Here is an 18,752-nt window from a genome sequence, read left to right on the forward strand (position 1 = left end):
ACTACTGAAAAAACCATAACTTTGACTATATGGACCCTTGTCAGCAGAGTAATGTGTCTGCTTTTTAATATTCTGTCTAGGTTTGTCATAGTTTTTCTTCCAAGGAGCAAGTTTCTTTTAATTTCAAGGCTGCAGTCACCATCTGCAGTGATTTTAGAGCCCAGGAAAATAAAGTCTCTCACTGTTTCCATTGTTTCCCCATCTATTTGCCATGAAGTGATGAGACCAGATGCCATGAACTTAGTTTTTTAAATGTTGAGTTTTAACTACCTTATTGATTCTCATCTTTCACCCTCCTCAAGAGGCTCTTTAGTTCCTTTTCACTTTCTGCCATTAGAATATTATCATCTGCATATCTGAGATTGTTGATATTTCTCCCAGCAATCTTGTTTCCAACTTGTGACTCATCCAGTCCATCATTGTGCATGATGTACTCTGCATATAAGTTAAATAAGCAGGGTGACGATATACAGCCTTGTCATGCTTCTTTCCCAATTTTGAACCAGCCAGTTGTTTCATGTATGGTTCTAACTGCTGCTTATTGACAAACATACAAGTTTTTCTGGAGACAGATAAAGTGATCTGATACTTCCAACTTTTAAGAATTTTCCATAGTTGGTTGTGACCCACATAGTCAAAGGCTTTAGCATAGACAATGAAGCAGAACTAGATGTTTTTCTGAAACTCTCTTGCATGATCCAATGAATGTCGGCAATTTGATCTCTGGTTCCTCGGCCTTTTCTATACCCAGCTTGTACATCTGAATGTTCTCAGTTCATGTACTACTGAAGCCTAGTTTGAAGGAATTTGAGCATAACCATGCTAAAACGTGAACTGAGCACAACAACTGTGTGGTAGTTTGAACATTCTTTGGCATTGCCCTTCTTTGGGATTAAAATGAAAATTGACTCAAGTCCTTGCTGAGTTTTCCAAATTTGCTGACATATTGAGTGTGGCACTTTAACAGCATCATCTTTTTCAGGATTTGAAGTAGCTCAGCTGGAATTCCATCACCTCAACCAGCTTTGTTTTTAGTAATGCTTCCTAAGGCCCACTTGACATCTACTCCAGGATGTCTAGCTCTAGACGAGTGACCACACCATCATAGTTATCCAGGTCATGAAGACTTTTTATTATTATTTCTGTGTATTTTGCCACCCCTTCTTAATCTCTTCTGCTTCTATTAGACTCTTATCATTTCTTTTCTTTACCCTGACCATCCTTGAATGAAATGTTCCCTTGGTACCTCCAGTTTTCTTGAAGAAATCTCTAGTCTTTCCCATTCTATTGTTTTCCTCTATGTCTTTGCACTGTTCATTTAAGAAGGCTTTCTTATCTCTCCTTGCTCTTCTCTGGAACTCTACATTCAGTTGGGTATATCTTTCCCTTTCTCCCTTGCCTTTCACTTCTCTTCTTTCCTCATCTATTTGTAAAGCCTCTTCTGACAACCACTTTGCCTTCTTGCATTTCTCTTTCTTTTTGATGGTTTTGGTCACTGCCTTCTGTATAGTGTTATGAACCTCCTTCCAGGTATTCTGCCTACTAGATCTAATCCTTTGAATCTATTTGTCACCTCCACTGTTCAATCATACTGGATTTGGTTTAGGTAATATCTGAATTGCCTAGTGATTTTCTCTACTTTCTTCAATTTAAGCCTGAATTTTGCAATAAAGAGCTCATGAGCTGAGCCACAGTCATCTCTAAGTCTTGTTTTTGCTGACTGGATAGAGCTTCTCCATTTTCAGCTGCAAAGAACATAATCAATCCAGTTTCGGGATTGACCATCTGGTGATTTCCCTGTGTGGAGTCATCTGTTAGGCTGTTGGAAAAGGTATTTGCTATGTCCAGTGTGTTCTCTTGACAAAACTGTTAGCTTTTGTCCTGGTTCATTTTGTACTCCAAGGCTAAACTTGCCTGTTCTTCCGGGTATCTACTGACTTCCTAGTTTTGCATTCCAATCCCCTATGATGAAAAGGACATATTTTTTGGTGTTAGTTCTACAGGTCTTATAGGTCTTCATAGAACCAGTCAACTTCAGCTTCTTCAGCATCAGTGGTTGGGGCATAGACTTGGATTACTGTGTTGCTGAATGGTTTTCCTTGGAAATAAACTGAATTTGAGGCTGCAACCAAGTACTGCATTTCAAACTCTTTTACTGACTATGAGGGCTACTTCTCAGGGAGTCCTGCCCACAGTAGTAGATTCAATGGTCATCTGAATTAGATTTGCCCATTCCTGTCCATTTTAGTGCTCTGATTCCTAAGATATTGATGTTGAATCTTGCCATCTCCTGCATGACCATGTCAAATTTACCTTGATTTATGGACCTAACATTCCAGATTCCCTATGCAATATTGTTCTTTAGGGCATAGGACTTTACTTTCCCTACCAGACACATCCACAACTAAGCATCATTTCCACTTTGGCCCAGCCATATCATTCTTTCTGAAGCTATCAGTAATTGCCCTCCACTCTTCGCCAGGAGCATACTAGACACCTTCCGATCTGAGGGCCTCATCTTCTAGTGCTGTATCTTTTTGCTTTTCCATACTGTTCAGATTTCATGGGTGTACATTTATACAGCTGTATGTTCTGATAGACTGTTGCTCAGTCGCCCAGTCATGTTCGACTCTTTGCGACCCCACGGACTGCAGCACACCAGGTCTCCCTGTCCTTCACCATCTCCCAAACTATGCTCAAGTTCATGTCCATTGCATTGGTGATGCCATCCAACCATCTCATCCTCAGATGCCCTCTTCTCCTTCTGCCCTCAATCCTTCCAAGCATTAAGGACTTTTCCAATGAGTCGGTTGTTTGCATCAGGTGACCAAAATACTGGAGCTTCAGCTTCAGCATCAGTCCTTCCAATGAGTATTCAGGGTTGATTTCCCCTAAGATTGACTGCTTTGATCTCATGCATAGTTCCATGTTTTATTTTGTTATTGCAAAGAAATAGTCCAGCAGGATGCAAAACAAACTGAAGATTTGTAATCTATGAAGCTAGAGGAAATTCTGGTGGGATGTTTATAAATTCTTCCTTTTTTCCTTATTTCCTATCATTGTCATAAAAACAAACTAAAAGTTTAGCAAGAATAACATAAATGTTTTAGGATTAAGAAAAGAGGACAAACACCTTTGGAATTTTGAAAACATAAAGAAATCTAGACCTTAGTCCAGGAAGCTCCTCATTTGGTGACGTGAGTTCCTAACACCTCATGGGGATGTATGGCCAGGGAAAGACAAAGAACTCCTGCACATCTAGACAACTGGACATTAATCCAGAAAGAAGGAATCATGTCAATGCAATAACTATGTGGCACATTTGAATTTATGGAGTTAAATCAGTTTTTTTATGACTATAATTTTCTTAATGACGTATGGTGAAATGAATCATGAAGCTGTTCATCACTCATTGAATGAATGAATGAATACATAAATGAAATGAAGATGGTACAAGTACTAATTTCTTAATACTTATTATCATCATGCTTTTAGGCATCACATTTCATTTGGTATTGGTTATTGTTGTTCAGTCACTAAGTCATGTCCAACTATTTGCAACCTCGTGGATTGCAGCACATAAGGCTTCCTTATCCTCCACTATCTCCCAAGATTTGCTCAGGTTCACATTGACTGGGTGATGCCATCTAACAACCTCATCCTCTGCTGACCTCTTCCCTTTTGCCTTCAATCTTTCCCAGTATCAGGGTCTTTTCCGATGAGTTGGCTCTCCACATCAGGTGGCCAAAATATTAGAGCTTCAGCTTTAGCATCAGCCCTTCAATGAATATTCAGGGTTGATTTCTTGTAGGACTAACTGGTTTTATCTCCTTGCATTCCAAGGGACTCTCAAGAGTCTTCTCCAGCACCATAGTTCAAAAGCATGGTGTTGGTAGCAAGGAAGTAGCATGGACAAATAGCAAGGAAGAAGGATCTATTAGGGTAACTCTAAAGCAGAACATGCCTGACATTTTAGAGCACAAAGTAGCAATGTTAATGTTATAGTTCAGGACCCCATGAGAATCTATTCATTTGATCATTTAGGTCCTTTAAAAAAAAAAAAAGATTTAACTAGCCTTATATTTTTAAAAGGATATGTAACAGTCAGACTACTTGAGATTTTAATTTCCTTTTTAAGAGTTTAATGTTACTAGCATATATCTTTCTTCATCTTTTTTCCTACTGTTATATCTAGACAGACCTAATTTTGATCTTCACTCTACTTTTTACACATAAACTAGCCTCCCTTTAAACATGACTAGACTTGTTTTTTCTGGTTTTTCCAGTAATCACATGTGGATGTGAGAGTTGGATTATAAAGAAAGTGGAGCACCGACGAATTGATGCTTTTGAACTGTGGTGTTGGTGAAGATTCGTGAGAGTCCCTGGTACTGCAAGGAGATCAAATCAGTCAATCCTAAAGGAAATCAGTCCTGAATATTCATTGGAAGGGCTGATGCTGAAACTGAAACTCCAATACTTTGGCAACCTGATGCAAAGAACTGATGCTCATTGGAAAAAACCCTGATGCTAGAAGGCAGGAGGAGAAGGGCACTACAGAAGATGAGATGTTTGGATGGCATCACCGACTCGATGGACATGAGTTTGGGGAAGCTCCGGGAGTTGGTGTGGACAGAGAAGCCCGGCATGCTGCAGTCCATGGGGTCGCAGAGAGTTGGACACAACTGAGCAACTGAACTGAACTAAGGCTACCTTTACATTTGAGATAATGACAATCTATATAACGGTCATATTCCTAGAAAGGATTTGTTATTTTAAGCATTATTCTCTTATAAGAAGTTATTCAGAAATAGATTTAATATTTAAGAGTTAAAAAGAACTTTCAAAATGTAAAGATTCCTGACAGCTCAGTTTGCAGTTTTGGTTTTAGATTTCAGTTCTCAACAAATAATATCTTACAGCCCTATGAGCTATAAGAAAAAACAATATATCAAAGACACAAATATGAATAGTATGAAATATAAACTAGTGAAAATTGTAAGTAAAATCACATTTGGAGTTAATAAAGACCAAAACCAGTTCTTATTCAATGTTAACAAAAAAAGCAAAGAAAATGTCAGCCCCACTGATTCCTGGATAAATGCCATACATTCAACATATTGCTGACTCTCTTATACATTCTAATAATTCTGCTATCCTAACTTACTAATTTGCAGTAATTATCTAATTGTAGTTCATAAAAGTCTTAAAAATGATAATGTTAATTGCTGGGATGTCATTAGCTCCTTTTCTGCACCTTTTATAGCTAGACATGAGAAGAGTAAGGAACTGTTTTTTAGTTTTTAAATTTTCAAAGATCTTAATATACTAATATTATTTTTAACCAAAATTCTTCCTATTACATTCTTTCAAAATATTGGATTTTTCCCAAGCCTCATTAAAATGGTAGATGATTTTCAATGGGGCATATATTGCATTATCAATTCATATCTATATTTATTATAAACAATATACATAATTAAATAACAGTTTTACTTTTCACTAATTCAAATTACTAGTAGTTTTTATTAAAAAGAATGCAGAAATTATATCTCCACACTGACTTAACATGCACATAATTTTCTTAGTTTTTACACATCAAAATTACTAGCTGGAATTATTATTCTTCCTTGGATCTGTCTTCCTTGAATCTATCTTTCTAAGAGACACCTAACCTCATCTCTGAATTTAAAATCTTGGCTGAAGAAAGAAAAGATGCCTTTGAAATATAAAAGTCATTTTAGAAGCAGCAGGATATTGGACATTACTGAAGGTCATCCTGTCACTGAAATGAGCTTACGTGTGTGTGTGTGTATGCTAGCTAATTTCTTCAGTCATGTTCAACTCTTTGTGATCCTACAGATTGCAGCCCATCAGGCTCCTCTGTTCATGGGATTTTCCAGGCAAGAATATTGGAGTGGGTTGCCATGCTCTCCTCTGGGGGATCTACTGACCCAGGGATGGAAATGTCATCTTCTGCAACCCCTGAATTGCAGGCAGATTCTTTACTGCTGAGCCACCAGGGAAGCCTGAAATGAGGTTATATTTCCTATACTTCCTTTTAAAATGACAGTGTCTTGCATACAGCTATTTTTTTTTTTTACTAGAAAATAAGAAAGTGTTGGTCCTTTAACGGACCAGAACCTGGTGGTCTGAAGTCCACGATGAGAAAGTGAAAGAAGGAAAGAGGCTAATATTCCCTGGGTTATGCAGCCAGCTTTCTCGCTCCAGGGAATCAGCCAGAAATACAGAGATAAAGAGGGGAAGAAAGAAAGACACTGGGACCAAAGCTCTGATGCAGCAAAGGTGTTTTAATCAACAGGGCTTGGGCATATATATTGTCTTACAAGGTAGTTATTCTCAGCAAAGATAAAGATTAAAATTCCAGACTTACAAAACACAAGGTGATCCCTACTAAAGAGAGAAGAGGGTACTTATCACCATAAGGAGAAACAAACAAAGGAAATGCCTGGATTTCTCAGCCCCAGGAAAGGCGTGCCTCTCCTCTTAATTCCTGAAAACTCAGGAATTAATAAGGGCCAAAGGTTTCCTGACAGATGCAAAACAGCACACGGGAAGCCTCCTGTTAAATGCATCCTGACAGAAAGCACCTACATTTCCAAGTTCTGACTCCTGTTCTAATTTAACTGATAGAGGGGAAACTAAGCTTTTTTTTTTTTTTTTTTTTTCCCCATATCCGATTTAGCCCCAATCACTTTCCATATTAGTAAGTCTAGACTAGGAAATATATGTGTGCTTGTATGTGTGTGCATATGTGTGTGTATTCATTTATTTTATTCTCATAGAATGGTCAAACTCACAGAAGCACTTGCTGTCATGATTTTGATGACTATATTCAAATAATGGATGACAGGACTTAATGAAAACATTCTCCATAAGAGCAACCCCAGCTGTCACTGCTTTAGGGCAAGAGTCCTATTGGGGTAGAAACCCAGTGATTGGTTAATACGACAAGTGAGATTAGATTTAGAAGAGATCAATAGAACAATCCTGTCCCACAAATTTTATTATTATTTTTTCTACCCTCTGAGCTGAAATGTAGGATCTGATTGATTCATTATATTACTGTGTCCTCAAACATAGGTCACTAGACAGAGTGTGTAATGCATACAAGAGAGCCTTAACTTTTAGTCACTGTAACCACCCAATAAATTCCATATATCGTATTGTTTTCTTTAGCTTCAAGGTTTATTCTATGTAAAACTGTCATTTGTCTTATGATTCCTTCATGGTTTAACTGATATCAGATGGAGACAGTAAATAGTAGCCTTTCAGCATTTTACCAGTGAAGTTGTACTTCTGAAAGAGAATAGTGTTGAATATTGTGAAAGCTAGAATGTCTATGAGTCTTTTTCATGTTGAAAGATTTTCCTCTATTCCTACTTTACTGAACTTTAAAATTCTTTCTATGATTTAGAATACAGTCCTTTATCAGATGTGTCTTTTGCAATCCGTGCTTTTCCAATCTGTGCCTGTCTCCTCATTTTCTTTACATTGTCCTTTGTGGAGAAATTTTTAAGAAAATCCAGCTCATCAATTATTTTTTCAAGGACAATGTGTTTAGTATTGTATTTAAAAACTCATTGACACACCCAATGCCATCTAGCTTCTGTCATTATTTTCTAGGAATGTTACAGTTTTGTCTGTGATCCATTTTAGTTGTTAAAAGAGCTTAGTTACTGATTCATTGTTACTAACTGAATGCTACACCTGTCATCATTTTAGTCTTTTCCATATACTTATAAATGGCACTAACATAAAAATGATACAACATAATTGTTCCTCTCTTGCAATGATTTTATCTTCAAACATATCTTGCATGTCCATTTTCTATTGTTATACAAGGTATTTTGTTATTGCTAATAACTGTGACACTGTTAAAATCTCAGTTTCAAGCATCTTAAATCACCACTTATTTTCTTTTCAGCTGATTATCATCCAATACCTCCATATTAGGAATATTTCAACCCTACTGGGACCCATAATCTATTGACCACTTTTTCAATGTCTCTTAAAGACTTAAGTTTACTTCTTTTCCATATATCCTAAAATATCTTTCATCTGCCTTACTTCATGTTAAGTACTTGACTAAAAATCATTATTAATTCTAAGTTTATTTTCCCAGTTTATTTACCTTTGCAGCTGAATATGGACAACCAAAACCATGCTGACTGGCCCATTACTTCCCCACTAAAAAAACAATATATATATATATATATATCACCTCTTATGCTAGGATCCTATCTATCTATTTCTCATTATATAACAAATTCTTAGAAGAGTCATTAATCACTTTCTTGAATCTCCAGTCAGGTTTTTGCAATCCCCTCTCCTCTCCCACACAACACCACCCCTACCACCACCACTATAAATATCTCTAATGTGTCAATGACCTCAGTCTTAGTCTAAGGTGCTTCAGTCATACCTGATTCTTTGTCATCCCATGGACTGTAGCCCACCAGACTCTGTCTATGGAATTTTCCAGGCAACAATGTTGGAGTGGGTTGCCATTTCCTTCTCCAGGGGATCTTCCCAACCCAAGGATCAAACCCAGATCTCTTATGTCTCCTGCTTACCACTATTGCCACCTGGGTGTTAAATACAACAGTAAAGTCTCAGTTCTCCTTTTTTCAAATAAAATTTTCACAAAATAGCCTAAAATTTGGCTACCGTGATCTGGTTCATTATAAATTTTCTAATCTCATTTTCTACTACACTTCTAACCCTGCTTCAGCCATCCTTTTTATTCTTCTTCAAATTATGAAGCATTTTCCCATACTAGAATATTAGACTTGATGTCTGTTAGAAAACGCCGCGGGAGAAAGAAAAAGCCGCCTCTAAGGACTGGTGGTAAAGGCCTTTTATTAAGCGTCGCTCTCGCTCTCGGGCAGAACTCCCGGGGGGCTGGTGAGTGAGGAGACAAAGGGAGTCTGCAAGGAATGAGGGGTCGGGAGGGGTTTATATAGTCCGGGCAGGCATCCAGGCCAGGTCTTTTCATATAAGGAAGAAAGCGCGGGCTACAGCGGTGGTCAGTGTCCAAGGGCTCTGTGTTGGTACCTGATTGGACCAGGCTGCAGGGGGCCAGCCCCTGGAAGTTTAGCCAGCCTCCGGAATTTGCCTTGCAGCACTTTCCCGGGGGCATGCCCCGACCTTTCATCCCGGCCTTTTAGTTATAGGACAAGGGGCGCCGGTTCTCTCTGGCTTCTTCCTGCTGAACGGGGGCGGCGAGGGGTAGGGTGTGGCCAGGATGACAGGGAGCGTCTGCCGTTAATTTTGTCACAGAGTGTCCGTTGGAAGCCCTTGGTACTGCTGTCGCAATACCATCAGCTGAACCGTGTTGAGCCGCTGTTTGACGAAGGCCAAGAGCTTATTTAAGAGACAGGGCCTGAAAGTTAAGAGCAACAAGAGGATTATGAGTGGTCCCATTAAGGTCGAGAGCAGGGTGGTCAGCCAGGGGGAGTTTTGGAACCATGATTCGAACCAACCTTGCTGGGCTTCCCATTCCCTCTTTCTGCGCTCTAGTCCTTCTCTTACTTTGGCCATGGACTCTCTTACTACCCCTGTATGGTCTGCGTAAAAGCAAAACTCTTCTTTGAGGGCTGCACAGAGGCCCCCTTGTTGTAAAAAAATCAGGTCTAGGCCTCGTCTGTTCTGTAACACCACTTCTGACAAAGAGGTTAGGGATTTTTCCAAGGCCATCATAGACTTTTCTATTCGTGCAATGTCTTCATCAATGGCGACTCTCAGGGTGATTAGACCCTGATGTTGTGTGGTCAGGGAAGCAATGCCCGTGCCTGTTCCGGCTGCCCCCAGGGCGAACAGCGTTGCTAGAGTAATAGCTGTAACGGGCTCCCTCTTATGTCTAGGAGCTGGGGTATCTTGGTCCCAAAAGTTGTAGAGGACCTCTTCTGGGTGGTATGTAATCTTGGGTACTACTACTACCATGACACAGAATTCTCTGCTCTGGTCGAAGACAGCCAAATGGAGACAGGGCGTCAGCCCAGTCCATGAGCATATCCACCACCCCCCCGATTTCGGGAATGACGTAGGTCTTATCGGTGAAGTTGGTGTCATTGTCAGTCTGGGCGCACAGGGTTTGTTTATCTGTAGGAACCGTGCCTAAGCAGGTCCCCGAACCCCATACTTGTTTCATGGTAAGGCCCACCTTGCGGTCTCCCCAAGAGCACTGTGGTGGGTTAGAGAGAGTGGATAAGTTGTAGGTGGCATTTAAACCCACGGCCTCGTAGTAAGGTGGGTGTGAGGTGTAGAAAAGCCAGCAGGATTGAGTCGCATTAGGATTGGAGTGGTTAAGGGCCCCGTAGGTTTCTTTGATCAAGGCCCACAGGGGTTCTTGGGTTTCTGGTGGGTCTGTCTGGGTTAGCTGAAGAGAGGGGGTAGGGGTAGGCGAGGTCACAACATTTGCGGCATTTGTCCCTTGTGGTGAGGGGCGGGGGGGTGTAATAATCTGGTTGGGCCCCATAACATAGGTCTGGGCGGGTTGTAGGACTTGCTGAACATACAATGTTGCACTATTGCTTCCCATACCATAGGTATCATATATCACTACCCCCCAGGACAGCCCGGAAATCCATCTATTTTCAGTCCGTCCCTGCTGTGTGAATGATAGTCGGATCTGGTCGCTGCATTGCCCTGGGTTGGAGGGTCGTCCCTGCCAATCTGATTTTGGAAGAGGACCCGTGAAGGACATATTGATCAGGTCTGGCCTGGTCACCGACCACTTCCGATACCCATCATTGGAAGTGACACAGCCCCAGGATTTACAGTAGCGGCTCACCATTCCCCCACAGGTTTTTATGTTTTCTCGCTGATGTCCCGGGCAGGCATAAAACCCGAGAGACCTGACCCTACACTTGGAGTATCCTGATTGTTCGATTAATTTTGTAAGGTTAAAATATAAGTCCGGCCACCACTTATCTTTCGGTTGGGTGGCTGTGGTCCGGTTTAGCTCTTTGTAGGTCTCTCCATTTTTTAAGATCCATGTGACTTGAAAAGGCTGGTGGGGGCTTTGGTAGGTGTGCCCCCCTTTTTCCAGGACCCCCAGTACCTCCAGAGTAACCCAGAGTAGAGAGTCCTGCATTGTTCTGAGGTTGGGGTGAAGGGGGTGTGGCAGACAACCAGCCCCGTGGGTCTCGTAGGGTTGGAGCTGGTAACCAGGTCAGGGTGTCCCAAGGGAATAGCACCTCAGGAGTAGGAAGCAGATGGCTAGGTATATGAGGGCCAGGGACAGTCGAAGAGTGGAGGACCAATCGCGGGGGGCCGCGGCCGCTAATCCAATGGCAAAAAGCATGGCCAGAGCTGTGATTGTCAGCAGCCACAGCGGGTGGTGCCAGGTCAGCATCGGATATCGGGATGTGGTCCCCCAATTATTTTGGGATTGACGACAGAGGGGTTCGGGTGATGGTCAGTTTGGTCGGCCCCGTGAGGGTGGAGCAGTAGGAGTGATTGGGAGGAGGGGCCTGGGCCGGGGCTACCCCTGTCTCTGGGAGACCCGGGGGAGCTCGTTTGAGCCGGGTCAGGTGATACCAGGGCTCGTGTCCCAGCAGTTTGGCTGCTGTGGGAGTGGTGAGGATTACAGTATGGGGCCCTGTCCAGCGAGGTTGTAGCGGGCGGGGACTCAAGGTTTTTAGCAGTACCTGATCTCCCGGGGCCAGAGGCTGAGTTGGCCCCTCGTCGTCTGTCGGTTGTGGCAGGACCCGGTTTGCGTGTTCTCTCAGCAAGGATCGTAGGAGGGAGAAGAGGGGGAGGTACCCCGCAAGTGGGGGGGCCTCTCCCTCTGGGAGGTGAGTCAGGAGATAAGGCCTGCCGTAGAGCAGTTCAAAAGGGGTCAAACCTGTTTTGGAGTGTGGCGTGGTGCGAATGCGAGTGAGCGCCAGAGGAAGGAGGTCGACCCAAGACAGCCGCAGTTCTGAGGCAAGCTTGGTCAGGTGCGTCTTGATGATGCCGTTCACCCGTTCTACTTTGCCTGACGATTGGGGCCGATAGGGGATGTGGAGATGCCAGTCGATGCCCAGAGCCGTAGCCACCTGCTGGGAGATCTGTGAGATAAATGCAGGCCCATTGTCAGACTGGAGGGAGTTTGGCAACCCAAATCTGGGAATGAGATGGGTCGTCAAGACTTCTGCCACCGCCGCTGCCGTCTCTCGGGCGGTGGGGAAGGCCTCGACCCATCCTGAAAAGGTATCCACCAAGACCAGCAGATAGCGGTAGGTTCGATATCTGGGCATGTGGGTGAAGTCTATCTGCCAATCTTGTCCGGGCATATGTCCCCTTAGCTGGTGAGTCTCCTGTGGGGGTCGGAGTCCTCCTTGAGGAGAGGTGGAAGCACATGTTAGGCAGGAGCGGTGGACCGCATATATGGTCTGTCTGAGATGTAGGGGAGAAAAGACAGGGCTGAGAAAGGAAAAGAGAGCCCTTGGCCCGATGTGGAGGGTATTGTGGATTTGGGATATTATGGCCTTAGCCTGGCGCTCAGGAAGCACCGGTTTATTATGGAGTAGTATCCATCCCGACGGGTGCCTCTGAGCCCCTTCCTGTGCCAGCAAGGCTCTGGCTTCTTCGCTGGAATAATCTGGGTTGAGGGTGGATCTCAAAGTCAGCAAGGGCTCGGGGGCTTATTGTAAGGTGATTTGTCGAGCCACTTGATCTGCCATATTATTACCCAGAGCGACACTGTTATGAGTATTTTGGTGTCCCTTGCAGTGTATGATAGCGACCTCTTTGGGCAGAGATAGGGCATCTAACAGTCGAATGATGTGGGGGGCATTACAGATGGGGGATCCTTTAGTGGTCAGGAAGCCCCGCTCTTTCCAGATTGCCGCGTGAGAATGGGCAATCAAGAAGGCATATTTGGAGTCTGTGTAAATATTGGCCCTTTTTCCTTTTGCTAGGTGTAAGGCTCTAGTTAGGGCTGTTAGTTCAGCCTTTTGAGAGGTCGTCCCGGGTGGCAAGGGCTGAGCCTCCAGGACTTCTCGGGTGGTTACCACAGCATAAGCCGCCCTTCGGTTTCCATCAGGATCTCGCTTTGAGCTCCCATCGACGAACAAAGTTAGCTCTGGATCTGGTAGAGGTTCGGAAAACAGGTTGTGAGGTGGTTGCATAAGGGACTCAAGGACCTCTGAGCATAAGTGGGCTGGGGGTTCTGAGGAGAGGGGGAGGGAGGGCAACGAAGAAAGAGGGTTTAATTGTGGAGAACGACTCATGGAAACTTGCGGATTGTCCAAAAATACCAGGTGAAACTGCTGGAGCCTGGATTCGCTGAGGTCAGAGAGAAATCTAGAGGCTAAAAGATCGCCAAGGCGATGAGGTGAGAAGATGGTCAGGGGCTGACCATGAATCAGCTTTTTAGCATCAGCGTACAATGTTGCTGCTGCCACTAGTGCCCACAGGCAGGGGAACCATCCCCTGGCTGTGGGGTCAAGTTGTTTGGATATGTAAGCAACAGGCAGCAGTTCGGGGCCAATCGGTTGCACCAGGGCTCCAAAGGCTATCCCTCCCTTTTCATCAGTGTATAGATGGTGTGGATAGTTGGGATTTGGGAGAAAGAGAGGGGGTGCAGCCAATAGGGTTGAGCGTAAAGCGTGGAAGGCCTTAGTCACTTCAGTGGGGGAAGACAGTGGTCCTGTGGGAGTCTCTTTAGCAGCGGCATATAGGGGTTTGGCCAGGGTGGCGTAGTTCAGGACCCAGTGTCGGAAGAACCCCATCAGTCCTAGGAAGGACAATATCTGGTCTCCGTTGGCCAGAGGACAGATGGACCTGAGGAGGCTACACCGATCTGCCGTCAGGGCCTTAGTGGTAGGGGTGATTTTGAGGCCTAGATAGACAACAGAAGTCTGAGTCAGTTGGGCCTTGGATTGTGAGGCTCTGTAACCCTGGGAGCCGAGGAAATTAAGAAGAGTTGCAGAATGTTGTCGGGAGGTTTTTTCTGAGGGGCTGCAAAGGAGCAGGTCGTCTACATATTGGAGGAGGGTGCTAGGGCGGAGCGAGCATCTGGCCAGGTCTCGGGACAGAGCCTGTCCGAAGTAATGGGGACTGTCTCTGAACCCCTGAGGGAGTACAGTCCATGTGAGCTGGGTGGTCAGCTGAGTGTCGGGGTCAGTCCAGGTAAAAACAAAGAGGAATTGGCAGTCGGGGTGGAGTGGGATGGTAAAAAAGGCATCTTTGAGGTCAATGACGGTAAAATGAGAGGTTTTGGGAGGTATGGAAGAAAGGAGAGTGTAGGGGTTAGGGACAAGTGGATGGGCAGGGACCACCGCCGCGTTGATCAGGCGGAGATCCTGCACTAGCCGGTAGTCTCCTGAAGCCTTTCGAACAGGAAGGATGAGCGTGTTACAGGGGGAAGTCGTGGGGATCAAAAGACCCTGTCCTCTGAGACGGTCGATGATGGGCTTTAGTCCCCTGAGGTTATGAGTAGACAAAGGAAACTGGGGCTGGGCTGGGAAACAGGTGGTGTCCCTTAGCCGGATGAGGACTGGAGGGTGGTGCCGAGCCACCACCGGGACTCGGGTGTCCCAGACCTCAGGATTAACAGAAGAGGTTGGAGGGTCAACAAGTAACATTAGGAAGGCCCCTGACGTGGGAGCCGATCCTGGAGTCAGGTGAAGAGTGGCCTTCAGCTTAGCGAGTATATCTCTTCCCAAGAGAGGAGTAGGGCAGGAGGGGATGACCAAAAAGGAGTGGGTAAATAGGCAGGAATCTAATTGGCAGGACAGTGGTTGGGTTTGGAGGGGACACGAGGGTTGGCCGTCAATGCCCATAACCGAAACCTGGGAAGGACGTAAAGTGCCCCCGAAAGAGGAAAGGACCGAATAGGTAGCCCCCGTATCAACTAGAAAGTTGATGGACTTACCCGCTACCTGGAGCGTTACCCTAGGCTCGGCTTGGGTTATTGGGGTCCCCGAGTCTGGGCGGCATCAGTCATCATTGAAGCTCAGCAGTTCCGAGGCCGGAGGAGGGCAGGAGGTCTCCCTGGGGCGCTCTGGTCTCCGGCCCCTAGAGGTCGGAGCCCGAGAGGCCCGGAGACAGTCACTAGCCCAGTGTCCTCGTTGTTTGCACAACGGGCACGGCTTGGAAGGAGGCAGCGGATTGGGGCACATCTTGGCCCAGTGTCCTTCTTGGCCGCACTTGAAGCAGGCCCCCGGAGGGGGGTTTTGGGGCCCCGAGCCCGCCGCCGGCCGGAGGGCTGCTACCAAGGCCTGGGTTTGCTGGTTTAGGAGGCTTGCCTGAAATTCGGCCTTTTGTTTGAGCCTTGCCTTTCGGCTGGCCTCAGCAGTTTCTTCACAGGCGTTATAAACTTTAAAGGCCATTTTTACCAGGTCTCGAATAGGGGTCTGAGGGCCATCCTCAGCCTTGGCCAGTTTTTTTCGGATGTCAGGTGCGGACTGGGAGATAAAACGATTGGCCAAGGTAGCTGCCCCCATGGGGGACTCAGGGGACAGTCTGGTGTATTGAACAAGGGCCTCAGTCAGCCGATTAAGAAACATGGCTGGGTTTTCGTCGGGCCCCTGAGTCACCTCATCTAGTTTGAGGAGGTTTACTACTTTATGAGAGGATGTTTCCATCCCATCGAGAAGACACTCTATCATATAGCGTACCCGCAGCTGGCCGCCACCCCCTTCCTGGTAGTTCCAATCAGGGTCGGTGTCAGGAACTGCCTGAGCCCCCGGGGGGGGGGGGGGGCGCTCGGGGGAGGGGTTGGCACAGTGCCGCTGGTCGGCCTTAGCCCTGGCTGCCGTCCAAATGGCCTGCCTCTCTTCGGGGGTGGTGGTAGATCCCAGGATGACATATATGTCCTGCCATGTTAAGGCGTAGGCGCGGGTCAGACCAGTAAACTGCTTAATGTACTGAGTGGGGTTGGAGGAAAAGGATCCCAGCTTGGCCTCAATCTGTGCTAAGTTCTGGAGAGAGAAGGGGACGTGGACCTGGGCCAGGCCGTCGGCTCCGGCCACTTGCCGCAGAGGGAGTAGCGGGGCTGGGGGAGGGGGCGGGGAGGCCCCTGGAGGGTTGCTATGGGAGCAAGTGTGGGAGCTAACCGGAGACGAGAAGGGAGTGACGGGGGGAAGAGGAGGATACAAGATAGGGTTAATGGCCGGAGAATCTGGGGCCATCAGTGAGGCCTCAGGGGCGGGAACAGGAGCAAAAGAGGCCGGAGTGGGGTTAGAGGGGGAGGGGTTAGGAGGGGCCGGAGTGGAAGGGGAGGGAGTAGGAACCGGAGAGGAAGGGGAGGGGGCCGTGGGAGAGGCGTAGGGAGGGGGGGCCACCAGATCTTCTGGGGGAACAGAGAAAGCAGAGGACTCAGAGGCGGGAGGGGTTGGCTTAGCTCGGGAGGGTGGAGTCGGGGGGGCCATGGTGAGTAGGATCTGGCTAGGAGCACACGTAGTGCACAGGGTGGGGCGAGAGCGCAAAGCCCAAAAGGCCTGAACATAGGGGACCTCAGACCATTTTCCCGTTCTCCGGCAGTAATTATCTAAATCACGGAGGACGTCAAAGTCTAGTGTCCCTGTGGCTGGCCATTGTGAGCCATTATCTAGGGAATACTGAGGCCAGGCCTGTGAGCACAGAAAAGTGAGCTGCTGGGGGCAGATATCTCTCTTTAGCCCTAGAGTCTGCAGGTTAGCTAGCAGGCACTCTAAGGGGGTGGAGTATTGGGGATCGGGTTTGGAGGCTGTCGATCCCATGGCGACCACGGGGCGTGGAGGCAACCCCCGCTGTCCGAACGTCTTCGGACGAGTTGAGGGGAGCCGGAGGTCCGTGTAGTCGTGGGGAACGTCTTCCTCACGACCGCAGGGACCCGGAAAGGCTGAAGCCGGAGGTCTACTCAGCCGCTGGGGACGTCTCCCCACCAGCTGGTGACCGGGAAGGCCGGAGCCGGAGGCCGAAGCCGGAGGCCGAAGCCGGAGGTCTACTCAGCTGCTGGGGACGTCTCCCCACCAGCTGGTGACCGGGAGGGCCCAGTAAGTGCGCACTGGTTACGGAGCCCTAGGAGGTGATCGCCAGGGAGGGCAGGCCCCAAAGCCAAAGGGACTTACCCCGTATCCTGCCGTCCGGGGGGTTGGTCAGCCGCCTGGGTCCGGGGCTACCGCGGCGGTGGAGCTCGAGGAGGGCCTCAATGGCGAGTGCCGGGGGCCCCTCAACCCGAGCCCCACGTTGGGCGCCAGATGTTAGAAAACGCCGCGGGAGAAAGAAAAAGCCGCCTCTAAGGACCGGTGGTAAAGGCCTTTTATTAAGCGTCGCTCTCGCTCTCGGGCAGAACTCCCGGGGGGCTGGTGAGTGAGGAGACAAAGGGAGTCTGCAAGGTATGAGGGGTGGGGAGGGGTTTTATAGTCCGGGCAGGGCGTCCAGGCCAGGTCTTTTCATATAAGGAAGAAAGCGCGGGCTACAGCGGTGGTCAGTGTCCGAGGGCTCTGTGTTGGTACCTGATTGGACCAGGCTGCAGGGGGCCAGCCCCTGGAAGTTTAGCCAGCCTCTGGAATTTGCCTTGCAGCACTTTCCCGGGGGCATGCCCCGACCTTTCAATGTCCTTCTGCCCTCAGAATTTTCCTCTTATCCTCTTCCCCTGAGAAGTTGTGCCAATTTACTTTTCAATAAGCCATGCCATTTGATGATCAGAATTACTTACTTTTCATGTAGGCATATTTGCAGTCCTTTCACCTACAATTAGGGTATTTGTTCCCTGCATATAAAGTCTTTCTACACCCCAAGTTTATAAAGATTCCTTCATATTTTATCTTCTAAAATCTTTATTATTTCACATTTAGTTTTACAAGCCACCTTGATTTAACTGTGGCATAAGGTATGAGTCAGGGTCAAGTTTTCATTGGTTTGGATTTCTAGCTGTCCCAGTATCATTTACGAGAAATAACAATTTTCTAATATTCTTCATTTCCACCTTTGACATTAGTTAATAATCCTAATATGCATGGTTCTCTTTCTGAATACTACACAATTCTCCAAAGCTGCACTATTACTATTTTAGACTGATTTATTTGCATCCACAAGGAGTTGTGTGTGAATTTTAGGATGTTTAGTAGCATCTCTGGCCTTTACCCACTAGATCCCAGCCAATCTACCCACTCTTCATTCTCCCCACCTCCAACCAAAACATTCAAAATGTCCTCACACATTGCAAAGTGTCTCCTAGAGGGTCAAAATTGCACCTAGTTGAGAACTACCGCTTCCTAATGTTTATGGTTTTACCTTAGTCGAGTCATTCTGCCATAATAACTGTCAGTTTATAATAAACTTTACTACGTAGGCCCATGGTTCTCATCCTGTTCTTCAATAGCGTCTTGACAATTCTTGCCATGTTGAGTCTCTATACTTTTCAGAATCAAATACCATACATCACAAATATATTTTGAATTGAACTAAATAATTTTGGATAAAGGCATCTGTAAACAATATCAATTCTGTCAAATCATGAATATTGTATACTCTTTTATTTATCTAAATCTTATACAGTTTGCTTTAGTACTCATCCATAAGTTTATATGAGCTTCCCAGGTAGCACAGTGAATGCGGGAGATACAGGAGACATGGGTTCGATCCCAGGGGACACTGACTTACAGCAAAATAAAACAAAAAAGACTTGGTTCTTTCACTGACAGTCCAACATGTAATAATTGTAGGGTTATTAGGTTTGGCAATGGAAGTTAGTTAACCATAAGAGATCAGAGGATAGATAAGAAATGTGTGGAGTTTCCAAGAGACAGAAG

The 18,752-nt window shown here is 46.1% G+C and overlaps 1 pseudogene; it reads left to right on the forward strand.

Moving 5' to 3' along the window:
- Positions 1-16,713: 16,713 nt before the first annotated feature.
- The window catches only part of LOC122698210, a 46,124-nt pseudogene continuing 44,085 nt past the window's right edge, over positions 16,714-18,752 (forward strand).

This window comes from Cervus elaphus, chromosome 8, assembly GCF_910594005.1.
Source record: "Cervus elaphus chromosome 8, mCerEla1.1, whole genome shotgun sequence".
NCBI classification, from domain to species: domain Eukaryota; kingdom Metazoa; phylum Chordata; class Mammalia; order Artiodactyla; family Cervidae; genus Cervus; species Cervus elaphus.